At 44.5% G+C, this 23,589-nt stretch overlaps 1 protein-coding gene across 9 annotated transcripts in view; it reads left to right on the forward strand.

Moving 5' to 3' along the window:
- The first annotated feature begins 20,155 nt into the window (after positions 1 to 20,155).
- Positions 20,156 to 23,589, forward strand: part of INPP4A (inositol polyphosphate-4-phosphatase type I A) — a 120,750-nt gene continuing 117,316 nt past the window's right edge. For all 9 annotated transcript variants that reach the window (XM_040267621.1, XM_040267631.1, XM_040267635.1 and 6 more), the window contains exon 1: positions 20,156 to 20,396. The gene's annotated coding sequence lies outside the window, so the exon portion shown is untranslated. The remainder of the gene's footprint in view (positions 20,397 to 23,589) is intronic.

Below are 23,589 nucleotides of genomic sequence, written 5' to 3' on the forward strand. Positions count from 1 at the left end.
CTTACCTCACTCAGTATGATCATCCCTAGGATGGTGGCAGCAGCCCTCCACTGTTGCTGCGAATGGCGTTGCTTCATCCTTTTGTTTCTGCTGAGTGGTATTCTGCCGCGTGCGTACGCCGCACCTCCTCTACCCGTTCGCCTGTCAGCGGACACATACGCTGCGTCCACGTCTTGGCTGTTGTAAACAGTGCTGCTAAGAACATTGCGTGCATGTACCTTTTCGAATGAGAGATTTTAGAATTAGACATACACCTAGGAGTAGGATTGCTGAATGATATGGTAATTCTTAGTTTTCTAAGGAACATCTGTGAAGTTCTGCATCGCAGCTACGCCATTCTACATTCCCACCAACACTGTAGGCTGCTGCTGCCGCTAAGTCGCTTCAGTCGTGTCCGACTCTGAGCAACCCTATAGACGGCAGCCCACCAGGCTCCCCCGTCCCTGGGACTCTCCAGGCAAGAACACTGGAGTGGGTTGCTATTTCCTTCTCCAGTGCATGAAAGTGAAAAGTGAAAGTGAAGCCGCTCAGTCGTGTCCAACTCTTAGCGACCCCATGGACTGCAGCCCACGAGGCTCCTCCATCCATGGGATTTTCCAGGCAAGAGTACCAGAGTAGGGTGAACAGTGTAAGAAGGTTCCCTTTTCTCTACACCCTCTCCTGCACTTAGTATTTGTGCCATTCTAACCGGTGAGCGGTGTTACCTCATTGTAGTTTTGATTTTCCTTTCTCTAACAAATAGTGATATTGAGCATCTTTTCATGTGTCTGTTGACCATCTGTATGTATGTTTTAGATAAATGTCTATTTAGGCTTTCTGCACATTTCGGGGGCAGGGGAGCTTGTGGGGTTTTGTTGTCATTATTGAATTGAGCTGTTTGTATATTTTGGAAATTAAGTCCTTGCTGGCCACATCATTTGCAAATATTTTCTCTCAGTCTATAGGTTGTCTTTTTGTTTTGTTAATGGTTTCCTGTGCTGTGCAAAAGCTTATGTTTTATTAGGTTCCATTTGTTTATTTTGCTCATATTTCTTTTGCCTTAGGAGACCAACCTAAGAGAACATTGCTACAATTTATGTCAGAGAATATTTTGCCCATGTTCTTTTCTATGAGTGTTATGGTGTCATATTTAAGTCTTTAAGCCATTTTGAGCTTATTTCTCTATGTGGTATGGGAGAATGTTTTCTAACTTCACTGATTTACAAGCAGCTATCTAGTTTTCCCAACACCACTTGCTGAAGAGACCGTCTCTTCTCCATTGTATACTCTTGCCCCTTTTGTTGAAGATTAATTGACTGTAGATGTGTGAATTTATCTCTGGGCTTTCTGTTCTGTCCCATTAATCCCTATGTCTGCTTTTGTGCTAATACCATGCTGCTTTGATTACTGTGGCTTTGCAGTATTATCTGAAGTCTGGGAGGGTTATGCCTCCTGCTTTGTTCTTTTTTCTCAGGAATGCTTTGGCAGTTCTGGATTTTTTGTGGTTCCATATAAATTTTATGATTACTTGTTCCAGTTCTGTGAAAAATGTCATGGGTAATTTAATAGTGTGTGCATGTGTGTGCACTCAGTTGTGTCTGACTCTTTGCGACCCCATGGACTGTAGCCTGCCAGGCTCCTTTGTCCATGGAATTTTCTAGGCAAGAATACTGGAGTGGTTTGCCATTTTCTTCTTGCATTAAATCCGTAGATTGCTTTGGGTAATATGGTCATTTTAAGGATATTAATTCTTCCAATCCAAGAGCATGATATATCTTTCCATTTCTTTTAGTCATCTTCAATTTCCTTAATCAATGTTTTATCATTCTCAGCATATAAGTCTTTCATCTCTTTGGTCAGGCATATAGTTTTCAATAATGGCCTTATGTTTGTTATAATTGTTGAGACTGAGAAACAAAAAATCTATTAAATGAAGAAAGTGTTTCTCTTGTCCTGGCACATCGGCCTGGCTGCTCACACTCTGAGACACTCTTGGGATCCATGACCACTTTAGCAGCAGAAGGACAGGCAGAATTTTCCACACCATTCAGAGTGCTCCCCTCCTCCCCTCTCTCCTCTTTAACCCCAAACTCAGTTGGATTTGCAGATGTTGAATGAGTAAATGCTACAGCTTCACCATGTTTCTTGATGTTTTGTTGAGAAAGGCTACTGTGTTCAGGGCCCCAGGGCCGCAGTGGTCAGGTAATGCTGCTGCCAACAGGGTGACATCACAGCTATCGCAGCTCTCTGCATTGGGGCATCCCCGGTGGCTTAGCAGTAAAGAATCCGCCACAGGAGATACAAGTTTGATTTCTGGGTCAGGAAGATCTCTTGGAGAAGGGCATGGCAACCTACTCCAGTATTCCTCCCTGGAGAATCCCATGGACAGGGGAGCCTGGTGGGCAAATATTCGGACATGACTGTAATAGCTTAGCACACACTGGGGCAGAGCCAGGGGATGGGGTCAGCCCGTCTCCAAGGCCCCCCACCTCTGCCTGTCTCTGATCCTGCGGGTAGGAAAAAGGGAGACTGTGGCCCTCTTGTTTTGTAGGTGGCCCGGATCCTTTGATTACTATTGCCATGACAATTAAAACAGACCTTATGTTTCCAGAAAACATTGAAAACATAGTCATCACGGATGGAAACAGGAACTGTAAATGGTTGACTCTAAGTTATCAGTGTCATCTGGGGCAGGACAGCTCCTTCTTGTGTTCAGAGCACAACACCGAGGACATCTGGCCCTTCCCCGCCCCCCTGGGGTGGGGGGCCTGGTCAAGAACTACTGAAATTTTAAAAAATTCTTTTTGGTGGAAAGTTGTACTTGCTAACTACAGTTTAAGTTTGATTTATGTTGTATCACACAGAGTTCAGTCCTTGTACAAATTCACTTTTGTTCTCTACAAGCTATGCAGTAATTCAGGTCAAACACACAAGTAATAACATTTTCATCAAAAAGCTCCCTGTTTAGAAAATTTGCTCACCGTTAGATCAAGGCCCACTTGGAGCCCACGTCTCTTGTTTGGCCTCCCTTCCCCGCCCCGACCCCTCCTTGGCCTCAATCAGTGTTACATCCTCCTAACTGCCCTCACCCACAATGCTCCTGCCACCACCAGTGGTGCAAGGCCGGGGCTGCACGTCTTCCCAAGGCAGACAACGGGTGATGGGTGGAGGGCAGAGGGGACAGATCCTGACTGCAGCAGAGGAGAGAAAGATTCTTGTCATCCTGATGGAATTCTGGTTTCATTTTCTAATAGAAACACTGTTATTTAGTATCAGTGAAATAGAAATCTATAGGCTCCCTGGAAACTTTATCTCCATTTGTAACATTGATTCTCTAGCAAAAGAAACCTAATCCTAACTCTAAATAACTTTCCAAACTTTTCTTTTTGGCAACTCTTTATAGGTTTTATTTGTATGAGGGGCAGTGAAAAAGAAGATGCCTGCAGTGAATGACTCTCGTTTTCTTTCCCTTAGCCAGATAAATTTGTACAGGAATGAGTTTTTCAATGTACCCAGAAGCAGCTTACACAGTCTTCTGTGAATGGGATCGTTCTACTTTTAGGACCTGGGAGTTCACATGTACACATTCAGTTCCCTACGTGAATCACCAGCTTTTTCAGTTTGTTCTTTGAGCTCAGAAGCATGTAGCAACAAACTGCCAACAAATGTGGAGGGGAAAGTCATCAATCTGTGCCCCTCTGCCCCCTTTACTATCTCCTCCACCCTGGATAAGAAGCCAGCACCATTCCATACCAGGATCTGGGCGCCACCCTCCAGTGTGCTTCCTGGACCAGTTTGTAGCTCAGTGAAGGAAAATGAAGCAGCTATTCAACTAAGTGACAAGAGGCTGCTGCCTGCATTTCCCTGGAGCTTGGCCCCTGGACCCTCCCCTCCTCTGTGGATAGAGATGCTGGAGCTGCTAATAAGGGTGAAAACTCTAGTTTGCCCTTATTTCAGGCCACCAGCATCACTTATTCATTCATTCTACATCTTATAATGCTAGAACATAAAAGTTTAGAGTGGCTTGAGATGAAGCAGGATAGACAGGCAAGGGCTTCCTCACCTTATTTCTAGGACATCTCCCTTCTCCCACCCGTTAAAGCTGGTGATGCTCCTTGTGATATAGGAAGTCATCCCCCTCTGCCAAGGTTATCTCCTGAAGATTCATATGCTAAGGAGTTTTGGACTTTACCTGTGGCAATAAAGAGACACTGGAGGGTTGAGCTGCCTCCTAAATAAACCCCTGTTATGTGGGAGTTGGATTTGGAGGCCCAGAGAGGGGAGTTGTCCAGGCTGGGGGAGGGGTCTAGGTTGGAGAAGGGGATGGCAAGCTGAACAGTGGAGAAGTAGAGACCGAATCAAGAAACAGTTAAGAGGTCAAGTAGTCAGCGGTATTTTAAAGCCTAGAAGGCATAACCATTTTTGAAGGAGAAAGAAGAATTGCCTGTGAAACCTTCAGGGAACTGAGACAAGCAAGTAAGTAGTCAGGATATGGTAAAAGTCAGAGATGGAAATTCAAGGAGGAGGGGGTGATTGATGATGTCACATCACACCCTGAAGAATTGTGAAGTGTGCGTTGAATTTGATAACAAGAAGGACATTGGTGACCTTGGCAAGTTCTCTTGTGCTAGTTCATTCTGCCTTTCATTCTAGAAGAGGCAATAGCTATGACAGCCAAAGGTGGAAAGATCCATGCGTAAATCCTTAATGCCACTGTCTGCTGGTAGAATTGGAAAGATCCTTTTGTTATTTGCTTATCTGTACCATCCAATTTTTTCCAACCCACAAGCATGTATTACTTTTGTTATTATTTATGAAAAAAGAAAACAAAGGAGACATGAAAGAGGCAGATCCCCAGGCCAGGTAAGCAGCTTTCATATTTCAATGCCTGTCTTGGCCAGAGAGGACCCTGCACATCTAATATTCTTTAATCCTCCACATCTTCTGTTTTAACACTCTGCTCTAAGGCTGTGTTTGCTAAACCACATCAGGAATACAGAGACTACATAAGTAGGTAAACACGAGTGAAACCATTAGAATTAAAATGATGGACTATTTTTTCTATATGCAAGAATTTCATGATGAATGGATTTCACAGAAGCACAACAAAGCAAAATTTTGGAGAAAAAAAAAAACAAAACATCCATGACGTTATACTTCAAAAGTTGCCTGTCCCCAAGACAAAGCAGTTATACAGAAACCAGACTTTGTATCTAGCAATTGCTATACTGTGGCAATTGCAATCCAGAAGACTCTAATGTCAGTTATCTTGAATATAACCGTGTGTGTTTGGCTCCCCAACCTGGGAAATGATGCTTCAGATACTGAATAGCATCTGTCTTGAAAGAGTAGGTTACAAAAACATCAAAATACTTTTGACAATTCCTTCAAAACAATCTGAGTTCTGTTTCACTAAGGCAAGGATCTTAAAATGGGAATTTCAAGATGGCCTTTGGAAATTTTTGAAATTTCAGATATACTTTCAAATATTAGGATTAAACTTTGGTCAGTACATTAATAGATATATCACCAATGAAATTGCCTGAGAGTAGACAGTTACAAATGACATGTTATAAATCATCTGGGTGGTATTTCCCCCGTGGGACTGGTAAAGCTACTGAAGCAAGCCGATCATGGCTGCTGACGGCAGTGGTTAACCCTAGACCCAGATGAAGCGTCGGCTTTGACAGAATTATTTCATTCTTCCATTTAATTCAGGCAGGTATGTGAGGTGCATGCTGTTAACAGACATAAGTGTTCACAGACTTGGCAACGTTGGACTCTTCTGTGGTTTAAGTACAGCCTGTATCTTTCCTAAATGCATTAGAGGAGAAGTCGTGTGTGTGTGTGTGTGTGTGATTATAGAGTTTAGGTTAATAATCAGGGAAGTGAGGGATCCAGAGGGCACGGCTGTCAGTACTTGGAGTGGTTTTCCGGGGAAAGGTTAGGCTGAACTGTGTGCAAACCTGTACCAGGAGATCCACCCATGCCTCCGAGACAGAACAGGTCAGAGTGGGAGGGACAGGGCTTCCCTGGCGGCTCAGCGGTAGAAGAATCTGCTTGCAATGCAAGAGTGGGAGGGAACAGCTCTTTTCTGTGCAAACGTGAGCCTTCAGGGCTGGCAGCAAGGTGTGGCTTGGCCTTTTTAGCACACTGCAGTAATCAAGATGCCAAAGCAAGAATGTGGTTGGAACCATTCGTAGAATTTAAGATGCAATGACTGATGATAAATACACTCCTAGGGGTTTGACCCTCTGGGTGGGTGGCTTTTGATGATGGTCATGGTCCCTCCTTCCTCGTCTCTATGGTGATGTCTTGGTGAGGGTGCCCTGACAGACACCAAGGCCTCACTCTGCTTCTCTTGCAGTCAGGCTGACGAGGGAACCAGTTGCGGCCAGAGAAGTGTGAGCGGAAGTAGCGTGTCTGCTACCCCACGCTTTCCTCCTCCTCCTCCCCGTGACCTGCAGGCCTCATGATGCAGAGCCTGCGCCTCCAAGCCCACAAGACTGTGATACAAGTGACAGGCCTTCACTGTGTGAAGCCAATGACATTTGGGTTTATGTGTAATGTTTTATACCGTCTGCCTTTGAATCAGGAAGGAAGCACTGTATTTCCTGTGCCAGCAAGTCGGGGTTCTATTTCTATAAAACTCATTTCCAAACCTACCTCCTGGCCCGCGATGCTCCTGAGGGTGCTGTCTTCATCCCCAGATTCCTGCAGTGCCATTCTGCTGGTGGTGACAGAGGCAGCCGTGGGCCCAGAGGCACATCTGTGATCTTGCCATCTTTGGGATGGCTAAGAGTGAACTCAGTTTCAGAAGAGATTTAGGGAGGGGGAAGTGGCTGTCCCTATTCCCATTGTCAGATGGGGAACCAAGGCTGAGCAAGATGAAATCACTTGTTTAGAGCACACAGCTAGGAAACCGGGCAGGCTTCCGGAAGCCCATATTTTAGCCACTTATGCTAAACTACACCCTAGGAGTTCGGTCAGCTTGACCAGTTCAGAGACTGTCTAATGCTTTCACTGCAAATTTACTGTGATTCTGTGAAAAGCATTTATTTTTTCAAATTGTGGACTGCAATCCATGATTGGGTCATGAAACCAATCTAATAACAAATTTTAGGGGAATATAATAAAAATAATAGACTGCATTGGCACCATACACAGGAGTAGGGCTCCATGGAAACCGTGTTTGTTATACTCACATATCATGTGTTTGATTGGGACATAAAATTCACTCTTTTGCTACAGATTGTAGTCAGCAGTCTGATAGCACCACAAAAATTAGGTTTCAATTGTTTGTGAGTTTCATGGGGAAAAAATGTTATATTGTGAATAACCTGTGACTCCTAACTTGCCAGCCCTCAAAAATGCCCCACTATAGTTTTTTTAATATAACATTCCTTCTTGGGCTGTGCTGGGTCTTCAGTGCTGCACACAGGCTTTCTCTAGTTGCAGCGAGCAGGGACTACTCTCTAGTTGTGGCTTCTCATTGCAGTGGCTTCTGTTATCGCAGAGCACAGGCTTTAGGGTGAGAGGGTTTCGGCAGTTGTGGGGCATTGGTTTAGTTGCCCCACCGCATGTGGAATCTTCCCAAACCAGGGATGGAACCTGTGGCCCCTGCACTGGCAGTTGGAATCTTAACCACTTGGACCACCAGGGAAGTCTAGCCCACCATACCTTTTATCGCAAATTATAGTTGGTTTATAGCATTGTATTAGTTTCAGGTACACACCAAAGTGATTGAGCTATGCATAAATACATATATCTGTTCTTTTTCAGATTCTTTTCCATTATAGGTTATTCAGGTCAGTTCAGTTCAGTTCAGTCGTTCAGTCGTATCCGACTCTTTGCCACCCCATGAATTGCAGCACGCCAGGCCTCCCTGTCCATCACCAACTCCCGGAGTTCACTCAGACTCATGTCCATTGAGTCAGTGATGCCATCCAGCCATTTCATCCTCCGTAGTCCCCTTCTCCTCCTGCCCCCAATCCCTCCCAGCATCAGAGTCTTTTCCAATGAGTCAACTCTTCGCATGAGGTGGCCAAAGTACTGGACTTTCAGCTTTAGCATCATTCCTTCCAAAGAACACCCATGGCTGATCTCCTTCAGAGTGGACTGGTTGGATCTCCTTGCAGTCCAAGGAACTCTCAAGAGTCTTCTCCAACACCACAGTTCAAAAGCATCAATTCTTCGGCACTCAGCCTTCTTCACAGTCCAACTCTCACATCCATACATGACCACTGGGAAAACCATAGCCTCGACTAGACAGACCTTAGTCGGCAAAGTAATGTCTCTGCTTTTGAATATGCTATCTAGGTTGGTCATAACTTTCCTTCCAAGGAGTAAGTGTCTTTTAATTTCATGGCTGCAATCACCATCTGCAGTGATTTTGGAGCCCCCCAAAATAAAGTCTGACACTGTTTCCACTGTTTCCCCATCTATTTCCCATGAAGTGATGGGACCGGATGCCATGATCTTCATTTTCTGAATGTTGAGCTTTAAGCCAACTTTATCACTCTCTTCTTTCACTTTCATCAAGAGGCTTTTGAGTTCCTCTTCACTTTCTGCCATAAGGGTGGTGTCATCTGCATATCTGAGGTTATTGATATTTCTCCTGGCAATCTTGATTGCAGCTTGTGTTTCTTCCAGCCCAGCGTTTCTCATGATGTCCTCTGCATAGAAGTTAAATAAGCAGGGTGATTACTAGGTATTAAATACAGTTCCCTCTGCTACACAATAGGTCCTTGTTGTTAATCTATTTATGTACAGCAGTGTGTATCCGTTAGTCCGAAATTCCCAGTTTCTCTCTCCCCTGCTTTCCCGTTTGATAACCATATGTTTGTGTTCTGTGTCTGTGAGCCTCACTGTACCTTGATCCCCAAAGCACATGCTGAGCAAGGCTGCTTTATTTATCCTATCAAGAAAGGCACCAAGGCCAGCATGCTCCCTGGCAGCCAGATCTTCTCCAGGCCTCCAGCGCATCCAGATCATCAGTCATCCCTTCCAACAGCCCATCCCCAAGGCCTCCGATACACTGATTTTCAGTGTGCCAAGGAATGCTTCCTCTCTCCAAGGGCCAGCCTCACCTTCCCTCTTCCCTCCGCACTCGGGGAATCCACCAGCTCGTCTCTCCCCTGCCTAGTCCCAGCCTGTTTGGAGGAGATGTTCCATTTTAGCTGGAGAATAGAATAGACTGTGATACTCCTTTGCACACATGCATGCATGCTATGTTGCTTCCATTGTGTCCAACTGTGACCCTATGGCGGAGAAGACAATGGCACCCCACTCCAGTACTCTTGCCTGGAAAATCCCATGGACAGAGGAGCCTGGTGGGCTGCAGTCCATGGGGTCGTAAAGAGTAGGACATGACTGAGTGACTTCTCTTTCACTTTTCACTTCCACGCATTGGAGAAGGAAATGGCAACCCACTCCAGTGTTCTTGCCTGGAGAATCCCAGGGATGGGGGAGCCTGGTGGGCTGCCGTCTATGGGGTCACACAGAGTCGGACACGACTGAAGCATCTTAGCAGCAACAGCAGCAGTGACCCTATGGACCGTAGCCTGCCAGGCTTCTCTGTCCATGGGATTTTCAAGGAAAACTACTGGAATGGGTTGCCATTTCCTCCTCCAGGGGATCTTTCTGATCCAGGGATTGAACCCATGTCTCCTGCATTGCAGGTGGACTCTGCCACAGAGCCACCTGGGAAGCCCTACGATACTCCTTTATAGGAAAGAAAAGCAGAGTGAATGCTGCTGCTGCTGCTAAGTTGCTTCAGTTGTGTCTGATTCTGTGCGACCCCATATACAGCCTCCCACCAGGCTCCCCCGTCCCTGGGATTCTCCAGGCAAGAACACTGGAGTGGGTTGCCATTTCCTTCTCCAATGCATGAAAGTGAAAAGTGAAAGGGAAGTCGCGCAGTTGTGTCTGACTTTTAGTGACCCCATGGACTGCAGCCTACGAGGCTCCTCCGCCTATGGGATTTTCCAGGCAACAGTACTGGGGTGGGGTGCCATTGCCTTCTCCGGCAGAGTGAATAAGAAGTGAAATAAAATTCGTGGTGAGCAAGCATTTTGACATTGTGACAGCACTGTTCCTCAGAACTCAATATGCATGTGAACCACCGTGAGAATCTTGTTAGATGCAGATCCTGAGTTGGTAGGTCTGGGGTGGAGCCTGAGATTCTGCATCGCTAACAAGTTCCCTGATGATGCTAGAGCTGCTGCTCCATAAAACACACTTTGTGTAGCAAGGGTCAGTCTCCACGATGGCTGGCACAGAATGGGCGCTCAAAAATATCTGCTAAATTGAATCAAATCTCAGGAGAAGCTGGTTTTATGGCAGGACTCAATGGCAAGAGCAAGTGTCATAAGGTGAACCAATCAATTAAACTGGTGGTGTGCAACCCTGACTGCACATTAAAACCACCCAGGCAGGCCTTTAAAAATCCTGATGCTTGGGCCCCATCCTTGGCAATTCTGACTTAATTGGTTTTGGGGTAGAGGCTAGACAGCTACAATATTTTCAAACTCTCCAGATGACCCTAACATGGAACCAAGTTAAAGAATTTCTAGAATGAAAATTGTTGAACACACACCACGCAGCAGGTGTTGGGCCCCGCTGAGTGAGGCCTTGCACAGAGTTGAGTGAGACGAGGTCCTGCCCTCTGTGACCCTGTTGACTAATAGGGGAAACAGATCCGTGTGTGAAGATAATGTAAAAAAGTGCTGTAGCACATTTCTGTGTACTTGTTTTGGGAGTACAGACGAAAGATGAACTGATTCATTCTTGAGGAAATTGGAAGGAGAAAGACTTCCCAGAGGTAATGATATTTGAACCTTATAGGAGGGGACTGATGCCGAAGCTGAAACTCCAACACTTTGGCCACTTGATGCGAAGAGCCAACTCACTGGAAAAGACCCTGATGCTGGGGAAGATGATGCTGGGGAAGATTGAGGGCAGGAGGAGAAGGGGGCAACAGAGGTTGAGATGGTTGGATGGCATCACTGACTCAATGGACATGCGTTTGAGGGAACTCCAGGAGATGGCGAAGGACAGGGAAGCCTGGAGTACTGCGGGTGTGAATGAGTGAAAGTCGCTCAGTCGTGTCCGACTCTCTGCCACCCTATAGCCTATACAGTCCATGGAATTCTCCAGGCCAGAATACTGGAGTGGGTAGCCTTTCCCTTCTCCAGGGGACCTTCCCAACCCAGGGATCGAACCCAGGTCTCCCACATTGCAGGTCTGCCATCCTGCAATGTGGGAAGCCCTGGAGTGCTGCAGTGCGTGGGATCTCAAAGAGGTGGACATGACTTAGCAACTGAACAACAACAAAACAGGCTTAACTGATGCATTCTGGACTTCTTGCCTGAGGCCTATACCAAAATCAGACTGAGAAGACTCTTTGTCCCTTTTTCCTACAACTAACACTTTATCTTGGCCTAGGGCAAAGATGCTCAACTGATGTGCTGGATATACTTTCCTGATGGGGTCTGGGGAGGCCAGAATCCTTAAGGCATTCACCTCCACTTGCAAGAGGCTTTCTTTTATTCACCCCAGCATCCGGGAGAAATGAGTGCCCTGAAGTAAAAATATTTGACATGCAGTGCCATAGGAAGAAGCAAAGAATGGAAGGTACAGAGGAAGCCCCCACTTAGGAAGAGAAGGTGCTTCTAGAGCAGAGGCCTACCTTGAGGGTCTCCAGGGTGAGACAGCTCCAGGCTAATCCAGCTGTACCAGCCAGGAGACAAGTCATCAAAGGAGGGAGCCAACACCAAAAAGGAGAAGTATGATCAAAATCCACCCCACATTCACAGAATCCTGAAAATGGAAGACAAAATGAAACCGAAAGTTCTCCCACCCTCAGGTTTCGAAAGAAGTAACCAGACACTGGAATGTCCTGCCTCTTACGTAGCTGTTCCTCTCCGTTCCTATATGCAAAGAAACAGGAAAGTGTGACCCACACACAGGAAAACAGAAGCAAAGGAAAAAGCAGGCTGTAGAAACTGCCTGGGAGAGAGCCTAGCTTGTACTTAGTGGAAGAAGACATCAAAGTCATTGTAAACATAAAGAAGTGAAAAAAAGATTATGACAATGTTTCAAGAAATAAACAGCATCAATAAAGAGACAGAAGTTTTTTAATTTTTTTCATTTATTTGACCGTCTGGGTCTTCGCTGCTTTGCAGGGGCTCTCTCTAGTTCTGGCGAGCAGGGGATACTCCTCGTTACAGCGCGAAGCCTTCTCATGGCGGTGATTTCTCTCGTTGCGGAGCATGGGCTCTAGAGCGAGGGCTTCAGTAGTTGCGGGGTGAAGGCTTCTCATTGTGGGGCCTCGCCGGTTGCAGAGCATGGGCCGGAGGGTATGCGGGCTCAGGAGTTGTTGTCCCCAGGCCTTAGATAGAGCACAGGCTCAGTAGTTGTGGCACACAGGTTTAGTTGCTCTGGGGCATATGGGATCTTTCTGGATCCGGGATCGAACCCATGTCCCCTACATTGGCAGGTGGATTCTTATCCACTGCGTCACCGGGGAAGTCCAAGAGACAGAAATTATTAAAAAGTTAAATAAAAATTAATCTGGTTCCTTACAGGCTTAACTGATACATCCTTTCACTGCAATAAATTGTAACCTTGAGCAAAATAACTTATGGGTCCTGTGGGTCCTTCTAGCAAGTCACTGAATTTCAGGATGATTTTAGATATTATTAACACAATAATATGCTATTTGCTTGTTTAAATAACAGGGGTTTTTGAGGTATAAATTCATATACCATAAAAACTACCCTTTTGGAGTGTACAATTCAATGGGTTTTACTCCATGCACAGAAGTGTGCAGCCATCACCACTATCTAAATACAGAATATTTTAATCACTCCCGAAAGACTCCTCTACATACTAACAGCCACTCCCCATCGTCCCCTCCTCCCAGTCCCTGGGAACTACCTGTTTACCTTTGTTTCTCTGGGTCTGCCTCTTCTGGACATACTAGAGAAATGGAATCATACAGTGTGTGGCCTTTTTGTGACGAGCTTCTTTCATTTAGCCTGTTATAAAGGTTTATCCATGTATTGCACGTATCAATACTTCATTGTAATTCATGCTGCTGCTACTGCTAAGTCACTTCAGTCCTGTCCGACTCTTAGCGACCCCATGGACTACAGCCCACCAGGCTCCTCCGTCCATGGGATTTGCCAGGCAACAGTACTGGAGTAGGGTGCCATTGCCTTCTCCATTGTAAATCATATTCTACATTTTATTTATCTATTCATTCAATTGATGTTCTTTGGGTTGTTGCTACTTTTTGACTGTTATCAATAATGCTGCCATGAACAATCCTGTAAAAGTTTTTTCATGGATGTATTTTCAGTTCTCTTAATTACATATCTAGGAGTGGAATTGATGGGTCATATGCTAACTCTACATTTTGGGAATTTGCTGGTCGTCCAGCAGTTAGGATTAAGCGTTTTCATTGCTGTGGGCTGGGGATTCAATCTAGAAACTAAGATCCTGCAAGCCACGTGGTTCACCAAAAAAAAAAGTCTCAACTACCAGCAATGCATAAGTTTTCCAGTTTATCACATTTTTGCCAGCGCTTGTTACTATGTGACTTGACCATCTTAGGGGCTATGAAGTGGTGCCTCATTGTGGTTTTGATTTGCATTTCTCTGGTGACTAATGAGGTTGAGCATCTTTTCATGTACTTACTGGTCATTCATGCATCTTTTCTGTAGAAATGTCTGTTTAGATCCTTTGCCCATTTTCAGTTGGGTTCTCTTTATTGCTGGGTTGTAAATCTCCTTTATGTATTCCACAACACATAAAGGTTAAAAGTTCCTTAAATACATATGATTTCGAGATGTTTTCTCCTATTCTGTGTGTTGTCTTCAAAATTCTTGATGACACTTTTTGAGTCACAAAAGGTGTTGATTTTGGTAATGCCCAAGCTATCTATTTTTGATTGCTGTTGCTTGTACTTTTGGTGTCACATCTAAGGAATCATTCCCTAGTCCAAGCCTGAAGAGATTTATTTCTATGTTTTATTCTGATAGCTTTACAGTATTAGCTTTTACTTATAAGTTTATGATTGACTTCCAAGTTAATTTTTGCATACAATATGAAGTAAGAATCCAATGTCTTTTGTGGGGGGGGGGCTATACATATCCCGTTTTCCTAAGATAATCTGTTTAACAGGCTATTCTTCCCTCAGCTGAACTATTTTGGCATCAATAAAATCAATAACTCAAATATAAGTATTTATTTCTGGACTCCTTATGTTATCTTGATGATGTAGCTTTATAGTAAGCTTTGAAATTAGTCAGGGTAAGTCCTTCAACTTTATATCCTTTTTCATGATTGTTTTGACTATCTGGGTTTTTTCCCTATTTCCATATACATTATTCGATCAGCTTGTCAATTTCTGCAAAGAAGCTAGCTGGGATTTTGATTGGGATTATGTTGAACTGAAGATCAATTTGGGGGAATATTGCCATCTTATAAATGTGAAGTCTTCTGATCCATCAACATGGCATATCTTTCCATTTACTTATATTTTCTTTAATTTCTTTGAACAATGTTTTGGATTTTCAGCATACAAAATCTTGAACTTTGTCAAATGTATTCCTGACTATTTTATTATTTTGGTGCTATTGCAAAGGGAGTTTTATTAATTTCATGTTTGTATTGCTTGTTGCTAGTTTACAAAAAATATTGATGTTATATTCTTCAGCCTTGCTGAACAGATTTACTCTAATTAAAAAAGAAAAGGATTCCTTAGGCTTTTCTATATATGTGAAGAAGTGGAAGTGTCAGTGGCTCACTTTGGTCCAACTTTTTGTGACCCCATTGACTGCAACCTGCCAGGCTCCTCTGTCCATGGAATTCTCCAGGCAAGAATGCTGGAGTTGGTAGCCATACCCTTCTCCAGGGACTCTTCCTGACCCAGGGATTGAACCTGGGTCTCCTACATTGTAGGTAGATTCTTTACCATCTGAGTCAACTCTGCAAATAGTTTCACCCTTTCTTCTTCAGTATGGATGTCTTTTCTTTTCTTTTCTCCTTGTCTGCTTGCCCTAGATAGACCCTCCAATACGATATTGCATGGAAGTGGAAAGAGGAGACATCTTTGTCGTCTTCGTTGTCTTAGAGGTAAAACATTCAATCTTTCACTAAGTGTAATCTTTGCTGTGGGTTTTCAAAAATATTCTTTGTCAATTTGAGGAAGTTCTCTTTAATTCCTAGTTTGTCTAATTTTGTCAAACCATGTGGATTTTTTGGGGGGGTCATTTATTAATATATTTCCTTAATTGATTTTCAGATGTTAAACTAACATTCCTGGGATAAATCCCACTTGGTCATGGCATATAACCTTTTCCATATGTTACTAGGTTCAGTATGCTAGTATTTTCTTTGGGGAGGGGAGGATTTTTTTTTATATAATAAGGAATATAGATTTGGAGTTTTCCTTTACTCTAGTGTCTGTGTCTGATTATGGTATCTGAGTAATACAGGCCTCATATAAAGAGTTTGAAAGTGTTTCCTCCTCTTCTAGTTTCTGTGAGAGTTTGTAAAGAGTTTTCTAAATGCTTGTTAAAATTCATTAGTCAAGATATCTGGGCCTGAGGATTTTTTTTAATGGAATGCTATAAAGTTACTAATTGAGTTTTTTTCTTATTAAAGTTCTATACAGATTTTCTACTTCTTTTCAGTTTATTTGTTTCTGTCCAGGGATCTCTTCATTTCATCTAAGTTTTGTAGCTTGTTAAAATTGCTCAGTTTTCCTTTATAATCCTTATTATTGATATAAATGGTCAGTAGTGATGTCTCCCGGTGAAGGCAATGGTTCCCCACTCCAGTACTCTTGCCTGGAAAATCCCATGGACGGTGGAGCCTGGTAGGCTGGAATCCATGGGGTCGCTAAGAGTCGGACACGACTGAGTGACTTCACTTTCACGCTTTACTTTCATGCATTGGAGAAGGAAATGGCAACCCACTCCAGTGTTCTTGCCTGGAGAATCCCAGGGACGAGGAGCCTGGTGGGCTGCTGTCTATGGGGTTGCACAGAGTTGGACACGACTGAAGCGACTTAGCAGCAGCAGCAGTGATGTCTCCTCTCTTACTCTAATTCTAGCAATTTGAATCTTCTCTTTAATTTCTTTCATGGCCAAGCTAGCTAAAGGTCTGTCAAAATTGTTAATATTTTCAAAGAACCAACTTTTAATTTTATTGATCTTTCCTCTTTTTTCTATTCTGCATTTCATTAATTTCAATTGTAATCATTTTTATTTCCATCTTTTTTTGTTTTTAAAATTTTTTCTAGCTTCTTAAGGAGAAAGGTTAGGTTACTAATATTAAGTCTTTTTTAAAAATATTGCTGTTTCCAGCCATAAATTTTCCTCTAAGCACTGCTTTAGCTGCATTGTAAAAGTTTCGATATATTGAGTTTCCACTGAAATTTTTCTGAAAATGTTTTCTCACTTCCCTTTTGAGTTCTTTTTGACCCTTTGGTTATTGAGTGCTGTGTTTTTTAATTTCCACCTACTTGTAATTTTCATTTGTGGTTGATTTCTATTTTAATATTATGGGTGTCAGAGAACATACTTTGTATGGTATCAATCCTTTTTAATCTATTGAGACTTTCTCATGGCCTGTCAAACAGTCTATACTGGAGAATCTTTCATATGTAACTGAGCAGTATCTCAGACCTCTCCAAAGTTCCCCCATGTAAGTCTTCCTTGTTCTTTCCTTTTAGGTTAATTGGTCAGCCTCTTGCTAGCTCCACCTGGTATCACCACCTTAGGCGGCTGCACTGTTAAATAATTAGTACTGATTCCTTTCACCAAATGCTTTGTAGATAGGGCCATTTGCACCAAATAAACCCTGAGTCAGGTCAATTAAAGACATTACAGAGAGAAGTAAGTCAGAAAGAGAAAACCAAATATCACATATGAACGCTTATATATGGAATCTAGAAAGAGGGTACTGACGAACCTATTTACAGGGCAGCAATGGAGACGCAGACACACAGAACAGACTTGCGCACACAGTGGGGGAGGAGAGAGTGGGACAAATTGAGAGAGTAGCAGTAACACATGTATATTGCCATACGTAAAACAGACAGCCAGTGGGAATCTGCTGTGTGGCACAGGGGGCTCACCCCAGTGCCCCGTGACAACCTAGAGGGGTGGGATGGGGTGGGAAGCGGGAGGGAGGCTCAAGGGTGAGGAGACACATGAATACCTATTCATGTGGATGTATGGCAGAAGCCAACACAATATAGTAAAGCAATGATCCTCCAATTAAAAAAAAAAAAAAAAAGACAAGCCCTGAGAATGGAGCTTTCCCAGTAAGCTGTCAGGTCAGTTGAATAGTGAGAACTCCCGGGGGACAGGGCTTTATGAAGTGCTCCAAATCCTTTTTTGCCCCTCTGGTGGCTGGGAGGCTGCTGGCTTTCACAGCTACCACGAAGCAGGGCTGTTGGGTTTCAAGGTTACATACATCTTCCAGTGAAAACACATACAAACACAAATATATCTTGCTTGAAAGTGAAAGTGTTAGTCATTCAGTCAGTTCTGACTCTTTGTGACCCCATGGATTGTAGCTCATCAGGCTTCTCTGTCCATGGAATTCTCCAGGAAGAATACTGGAGTGGGTTGCCATTCCCTTCTCCAGGGAACTTCTAAACTCAGGGATCAAACTCAGGGATCAAACCGGGTCTGCTGCATTGCAGGCGGATTCTTTACCATCTGAGCCACCAGGGAAGCCCTCTTATCATGCTTAAAGGCCCTCAGAGAAATTGTCATGTCAGTTGGTTCTAGTCCCCCAAATAGCACTACAGAGGATCTAAGTCCACATGTTTATCAGAATCCCTGGTCAGTGTGTTAAAATATAGATTTCTTGGCCCATTTTCAGAGTTTCTGGTTCGGTTCTGGTGTGGAACTTGTGTTTCCAGCAAGTTTGGAGAAGATGTTAATGCTGTTGCTGTTGTTTAGTGACTCAGGTATATCCAACTCTTTGCAACCCCATGAACTGCAGTACATCAGGCTTCCCTGTCCTTCACCATCTCTCAGAGTTTGTTCAAACTCATGTCCATTGAGATGATGCGGCCATACAACCATCTCACATCCTCTGTCGACGACCCCTTCTCCTCCTGCCTTCAGTCTTTGCCAGCATATCAAGGCCTTTTCCAACGAGTCAGCTCTTCACTGATATCAGGCGGCGAAACTATTGAACTTCAGCTTCAGCCTCAGTCCTTCCAATGAATATTCAGGACTGATTTCCTTTAGGATTGACTGGTTTGATCTCCTTACTGTTCAAGGGATTCTCAAGAGTCTTCTCCAGCACCACAGTTTGAAAGCATCAATTCTTTGGCACTCAGCCTTCTTTATGATCCAACTCTCATATCCATACATGACTACTGGAAAAACTATAGCTGTTGTTAGGGAACCACATGTTGAAAGTTTCTAAAAGATGGCGATATCTTCCCACAGATACACTTCTAGGATACCTTCTTCTATTATGTTGTGATGCTTAGGGAATGCATAGTACCATATTTACCAACAAACTTGGCTCCCTTTTCTCTTGATAATGTTCACTCTACACTGAAACCGTGGTCCCATTCTTTGCCATACTGAAAATGTAATTAATCTTTATAAGATTAAAAAGTGAATTACACAGCAATCAAGTGACTAATGTTATTGGAAGCTGGACTATTTCTGGATGTTTGTGAATTTAAATTTGTTACTTTTTAATTTTTTTTGTTGTTGCCTTCAAGTCAGTGATTTAAACATTCTTTTGGCTTGATTAAAGTTTTGCTTTGCTTTGCTTAGTCGCTCAGTCCTGTCCACTCTTTGCGACCCCATGGGACTGTGTCCATGGGGATTCTCCAGGCAAGAATACTGGAGTGGGTTACCATGCCCTCCTCCAGGGGATCTTCCCAACCCAGGGATGGAATCCAGGAATCCCGCATTGCAGGCGGATTTTTGACAGGGAAGCCCTGATTAAAGTTAACAAGGCCATAAAATGTATTGTCTGAACACTTTTGAGAACACTTTTTAGAATGAAAGGTGTAAACTGAGAATGTCCTAGCTATACCAGGCTTATAATGGTCATCCTAATTTTAGAAGATAAAGTATAAAAGTATTTTTGCATTTCCACAAGTTTGATTTCTTTTTCGACTTTAATTTTATACTAGGGTTAAAGTTCTGTTGATATTTCTTTCTATTTATCTGAAGAAATAATAGAAAGCTTTTTGTGAGTAAATTTCTTTTCGGAAGAGAAAAGTCAGAAAATAAACTTCAAAAATAGTTTTATATTTACTTATTTTAATTCCAGACTATTGTCCTCGTTTGGCTTTTGGTGACATAGGGAAGCTCAGATCTAAATGTTAAAGGAGTTTTAATTTTCATTTCTAACAGGTTAACATCTGCTCTTTTTAAAGTAAATTGTACATTGTTGCTTTTATACCTGAGAGACGTGAGCTCTGACTAAGTGTTCTGGTTTATTGAATTAGTTTTCATTAAAGAATTTTTTTTCTGATAAAGACGAAGATAAATGTTCATATTCAGTCCATTATTTCCCTTCCTCAAGAGAAATATTAAGTCTTAAAGTCCTATTAAAGAGAAATTTTTCTTTTAAAACTTCAGACTCTTTCGTATTTCCCTCCTACGGAAAAATAGAACTTTGGGAGAGAGGTGTAAGGAGCTGCTATTTCGTAAGAGTCTATAAATGTATATTTGAACAATATACCAGGACAGTCTGAAAGAGTGTTAGCAGCTCCTGTCTTCTTTTTGCTTATCTGTATCATCAAAGTATGATTTTAATTTTTGCTTATTTCTAGGTCGAATGTTCAGTTTCCTAGACGTGGCCGAAGGACCCCGGGGAGCGCGCTTCGCAAACGGCCAGCGCAGCTCCCGGGATCCCGGCTCTCTCCGGGGCCTTCTTCCTTGGGAATGCGTCAGGGCCTCCAAGCCTCAGTATACTTGAGGGCGAAAACGCCATCGTCCAACTAAAGTGCAGAAGTTCAAAAACTCCTTGCAGGCGATTTCGTCACAGCGGACAGCGAGTTTTGAAGGAACACACACGAAACGCCGCGGAGGAGGACCCGCCGGGGGAGGGCGGGCCTGCCGGGAGCTGGGGGAGCGCGCATGCGTGGCGAGGGGGCGGGGCCGGCGTGGCCTCCGGAGCGGCGGCGGCGGCAGCGGCGGCGGCGGAGGCGGGCTGGGAGCTGCAGCGCGGGCTGCGGGTTCGCGGCTGGGGTGGGCGCCGCGGGCCGGGCCGGGGGACCGACACCTGGAGCCAGACTGCAGTCCACGACTTCGCGACCCAGAGGCGGCGCTGCTGCTGCGGGGCTCGGGCGCGCGCCCCGGCGGCACCGAGGACGGCGGGGAGGCAGGGCGCGGGCGCCGCGGGCCCGGAGGCGCCAGGTAGGTGGCCGGGCCGGGAGCCTCGCGGCGGCCGCGAGCCGTCTGGTGACCGGGATGCTCCCCGGGCGGAGTTGGGGCGCGGCGCACACCTCGACGCCGGGCGCGCCGGACGCGTAAGGCGCCCGCGGTTGTCATGGAAATCGTACAGCCTAGCGGTTCCCGGGCGGTGGCGTCTTTGGAGAACAATCCGACCCCAACGACCCTCAGCCGGATGACGCCTCGGGCCGCCTGGGGCTGAGGGGAGCGGGCGGTGGGGAGCCGGGATGCGGGGACGCGGCGCCCCCAAGGCCAGGCATGTCGCGGCGCTTGCTTGGTGCGTCTCCAGGACTGAATCTTAGTGACTCCAGACGCCGAGGCCTCGCGGTGTTTCGGGTGTAAACAGAACCGGGTTAAAATAAACATGCCCCTCGATGTAGGAAATCTGGTCCCATCCTTCCAAACTCTGTCCTTTTCTGCCGGTCCACAGCCCCCGACAACATTTCTGACATCTTTGCTTTTGATATTTTCTTTCTTTATGGCTTTGCTAGTCAATGAATTGAGGCCCGAAAGACCTGCAGGGTTTCTGTGACCGGCTCTTGAAAAGCCAGTCCTGAATGTGTAGGCCATAGGAGATTGAAACACTCAAAACGTCAACGATAATATACGTCTTTGTGGGCTAAGGGAGCTGTGATGGGGTCTGATGGGCTCCGCTCTCTCTCCCCTTGTCGCCTGCCCTCTGACATTACATAATCATGTATTCCTCCTGCCCCGAGTTCATCCATAATGACAGGTCATGAAAATAATCCTCTGGGTAAGAAAAAAGTATAGGCAGTTGTAAAGCCCATCTTGTCTTCTTGCTTTGCCACTTAATAGGTTTTGTGTTGGGAGACTGCTTAAGAGTGGAATTGGGTTTGCCACCTGCCCATTTGGGCATCTAAACCGAGGGAGCAGGGGGTGGGGTGGCAGTTTGAATGTTGCAGTGAGATTCTGCCTGATTCATCTCTATGCACGGTGGATGGTATGGACTGTGGGCAGTAGGGTTGGCGATGGAACGAGCTGTCTTGTGTGTCAGTCCTGCATCTGCCAGTTGCTAGCTCTGTCTTTCAATTTTCTCATCTCTGGAAGGTGAGAACAAACCCTACTGTGCTGAGTTTGTTTTGGAATCTAGATGCTGTTGGCATTGGTAAGTGCACATAGGCTAGCTATAGTTGTCCTAGAATGAAGCCTAATTTTTCTTTAAAAACAGGCTTTCTTTATCAGGAATTTTTGCCTTTGGATTTAGGCTAGGACCTTTGTTTGGGAGGGTTCTTTGTGGAAATGCTTATTTCTGGAAGAGTCAATTCACTGGTTTCTTGGAATAAAGTTGAAATGGTGGTGCCCGTGTGGGAAGGTCAGTGTAGCTGTGTGGAGGTTTGGGGTCAGGAGGCCGAGGTGCTGTCCCAGGGGTGTCATCGCGTGTGAATGGAGTCTGCAAGGCCTTGTTCTCTGTGGTGTCTTATAAATAAGCCAAAGTTACAGTTATAGGGAGAGTTTGCCCTGAAGACAGGGCTAAAAGAAATAAATGCTGGAAAAATTCATAGAAAGGAAGGCTGTATTTCCACTGAGCTCAGTGGTAGAATCATTTGTATTTATTCTATTAGCTACTTTATTTAGCTTTTTCATTAGGCTTAGGCCATCTCAGAGTGTTAAGTTTGCTCAGGTGCAAGTACTGCCTCCCTTCTAGACTCAAAGCCAAGAGTAGACATTATATCCTATCGTTTTTGGAAACTGGATATTTTGTTGTCTTGCTGTTAGACTTTAAGCCATTAGCAATTAAAAAAAAATCAATTTAGGGAAAGGATGAAATCAAATAACGTCCATGAGAGGTTGTGGTAAGTTGTAAAGCACTGGAGAGACAGGTTGTATCTGATAGAACTACTGGCCCTTCAGATCCCTGTAGGCAGCTGCCTGCCTGGGAGCATTCTCTTCAGCCAGCAAATCTACAAATGCACCCCAGGAATGGAACTAAAAAGCCCGTGGGACAGACTGACCCGTGGCATAACATGTCAAGAATTCAGTGAAAGTAGAGGTGGAGACATGGGACCAAGACTGTTTTATCCTGGTTTCTTATGGGAAACGCCTTTAGAGGTTATGTATTCCAGGAAGGGCCCTGTGGCGGCATCAGCTGCTCAGAGCATCAGGAGTCTTTGGCTTTCACCGAGGAAGCGTAGCACACGTTTGCAGAGAAGAAGGCTTGATTACATCTTTGCTGCTTCTGTGGAACTTGATTAAGGAGCTAGTCCTAGTCTTGAGAGATCCTTCAACACAGCTTTTTCCAGTGTCCTGGAGCAGCAGCTTTGTGAGGAGAGCCTTTTCTGGGGAGACCAGTGTTAACACTGGGGCAGGCTGGCTTCATTTTGTCTCTCTGTACTTTTAAGAAAAATACCATCGTGAACTTAATCCCCAGGAATTTACCTGTGTTTCTGTGCATATGCACACGTTGGTCTCTTAAAATCTTTTAATGTATTACTTCAGATTCGCTGAAAACTTGTGAGAATAAGCCAGAGTTCCCAAATACCCTTTACCCAGATTCTCCGAATGTTGATGTTTGCTTTATCCTCTCTCTTGTTTGTGTGGGATCACTCCTGTCTCAGGACTTCCCAGGTGGCGCTAATGGTAAAGAATCTGCCTGTAATGCAGGAGACGCAGGTTCAATCCCTGGGTCAGGAAGATCCCCCGAAGGAGGGCATGGAAACCCACTCCAGTATTCTTGTCTGGAGAATCCCATGAACAGAGGAGCTTGGTGGGCTATAGTCCATGGGGTCACAAAGAGTTGGACACTACTGAAGTGACTTAGCACGATGCACACACTCTTTTCTGAAACGTTTAATGTTAAGTTGCAGACTTGATACGCTTTTACTTTATTGTGTGTTTAATAAAAATAAGGACATTTTCTTACAGAACAACAATATGATGGTTAAAAATCAGGAATTTAAATGTCGACGCAACACTAATCATCTACAGATCTTTTTCTAGATCTTGGCAGTAGCCACTTTAGAGCAAAAGGAAATCCAAGATTATGTGTTGTGTTAAACTGTACTGCCTTTTTAGTCTCCTTTAATCCGGAACAGTTCCTGAGTCTGTCTTTGTATTTCTTGACTTTGACAGTTTTGGAGACAGTTACCTGTGCTTTGGATAATGTCCGTCAGTTTGGGTTTGCAGGCGGTTTCCTCCT

This window comes from Oryx dammah, unplaced genomic scaffold (assembly GCF_014754425.2).
Source record: "Oryx dammah isolate SB20612 unplaced genomic scaffold, SCBI_Odam_1.1 HiC_scaffold_25, whole genome shotgun sequence".
In the NCBI taxonomy this organism is placed as follows: Eukaryota; Metazoa; Chordata; class Mammalia; order Artiodactyla; family Bovidae; genus Oryx; species Oryx dammah.